Below are 2,753 nucleotides of genomic sequence, written 5' to 3'. Positions count from 1 at the left end.
CAAGCTTTGCCTGTGGCGGATGTTTCCACAGCTTTCTTCTTTACTCAGTTCTAAACTGAAATCCCAGACTCTACAACAAAAGCAGTGAAAACTTTAGCTAGATGCAGCAGTGAAAGAAACAGACTTCACTCAAATCAAGCATAGGAACAGCCTATCACATTCACTTCTATGACTATGACACAATTTCACACTGAAGCATCTCTTCAGCTAGTCTCTGAATGAAGAATCTGTTACATATTTCTTTCATTTCTTATTCATGTACCATTTGACAAAAGAATAATAAAAAGTTGTACACAAGCCAAGCCAGCAGTCTTCCTACCCTTTGTACAAGAGCAGCAAGGTAGAAAACACTTGTCCAAAATTGTTTTCTTTAAGTCCACACAGCCTATTACACACAAACATGTACACACACACACACATCACATATATACTCACACACACACACACACACACACACACACACACACACACACACACACACACACACACACGTGGGTGACATTTCTTTTTTCACTTCAATGATGATACAGATGAACATATCATATGAAGCGTATAAATGCATTTGGGATGTGACTCACAATGAAAAAAATCAACAATCAAAATATCAAAGTGCATATATATATTTATATAGAAAGAAAAAGATCTTGACCCTTGTACAGCTGAAAATGCAAACAGTTCATTTATCCCCCCTCACTAGGCCTGGGCAAATGTCCACGACAACAATGATCCCACACATTTCTTTCTTAATGCATTCTACACCAAATTTATGAGCTACGACAAAAACCTGAACCAAAGACAGAGATAGCAAAACAAATACAACAACAACATAAAGCATAACCATGATAACTAAATAAGACAAAAAATCCACAACACCTCATGCAAACTCTTTACAGTGGACTTTTCTCAAGACAAAATCAGTTAAAACTTGGAGATAAAGGGGTGGGGTGGGGGGGGGGTGTGCCTGGTGTTGGTAGCAGTCACAGAAGCTGGGAAAAGCACATTGCTTGTATCATTGTATCTTCTAATGTAGAATCAGTAAAGTTCATTCACTGTCTATAATTTTGTCTCATCGATCTAGACTGGTGCAAAATCCACCAAAAGGTATAATGAATACATGAGGAAGTATAGGGGCAAGACAAGCCCAAGGGAAGAAACAGAGTGACAGAAATGTTGAGGCAATTTGCCATAAAAATCTGCTGTATATACATATTTATAACACATGAATACATATATTATAATATATATGCTGAGGAGGACCACATTAGAAAATAAAGCTTTACTTGTTACTCGGTCATCAAAAGATCTTGATAAAACTATGCAGTGAATAAAACTCTCAAATCTTGTCATAAAACAAATAGTTTCAAGTCTTGCTGCACATAGCACAATAAAATAAATCAATGACTCTCAGGTGACACATGCGGAAACACATAGAAATCAGACAAAGGTTTCTATGCATCTGTCCTAGCAACATACTAGAAACAAGTTGAAAAATGACCTGAATAATAAAATTGGGGTTTTTTTTTAGATTTACATACAACTGCAAAAACTTTCAACATAGAGCACAATGGTACACTCTTTACCATTTCCCAAATTCGTGCTCACAGTCGCAATTGCAAATACGCTTTTAGTCCCCATCGACATAATTTAGATTATTTAGGGGGTAGGCTTCTTCGACCCTGCCTGTCAGGACCAACCCAGACTGAAAGAGATACAAAGTTCCAGCAAACAGACGGAGATACTCCATAAAACGCTTCCTCAAAAATGAAAATTGAACTCATGTCCTCTTGTGAGCAACGGAATAAAGCCTAACCAACACAACACAGACCCTGGCACAATTTTCCAGGCTACAAAACATTCTAGAAAGAACAAATAGAGCTGCGTAAACACCACACGCAGAAAACTCTACTCACCCAAAGATACAAGAGTCGACAAAGAGAGGGTGAGGAGCCCAAAGCAGCTTTCCTTCACCAGAATTCTCCTCTTTAAAACTCATTATCCATGCAGTTACAATTCATGACTTATCATAATGACAAAATGAAACAAGACATATGTTAGACAACCATTTCGAGTCACACAAAAAAGGAATACAAGTGATCCTAAAGTAAAATATTATACCCGAAATATGGCACAAGAATCAATATCATTGGCATAAATATGGACCAATCAGTCCTGGCATAAATATAAGCGAGATTTTTTTTTTTTCAAAAGAATCTTGTGTTTGACACAAGCAGCTAATTATGCTGTCTACCTCATTGGGGGAAAAAAAGTAAGAGAGGTGAAATCAGGCACTCATCAAAATAATCAAAGTGACGAAACTGGCATTTTTCCCACAAGTTTGTTAAATTTTATCGATTTAAAAAAAATTTTGGCTCAACACCTTTCATGCCAATTGAAGTGTGAATGTTACGGATAAATGGTGACTAAAGGCACTAAAATTGTAAATTTTCAGTTTCCATGGACTCTCAAGCTAAGGAAATGACTGAACTTTGGTGTCCATTTTCTCACTAATTTTACCTCAGAAACCAAGTGACCCCCACCTACTTCAATGACCAATATCTCGACTTGTATCTAAGATAAATAGCTACAGCGGAACTCGGATTCAACAAGAACTCGGATTCAACGAAAAGAGATGGATTCCCTGGGGGTTTGTTTGTTTGTTTTCTTTAATCAATTTTAAAAACCCGAATTCAACGAACACTTAAATCAGCTAGCTCGGATTAAACGAGGTCGCTTCCAGGGTGAACAGCCCCCCC

The sequence above is a fragment of the Aplysia californica genome, unplaced genomic scaffold, assembly GCF_000002075.1.
Source record: "Aplysia californica isolate F4 #8 unplaced genomic scaffold, AplCal3.0 scaffold00005, whole genome shotgun sequence".
Classification (NCBI taxonomy): Eukaryota; Metazoa; Mollusca; class Gastropoda; order Aplysiida; family Aplysiidae; genus Aplysia; species Aplysia californica.
This window is presented reverse-complemented; position numbering follows the sequence as displayed.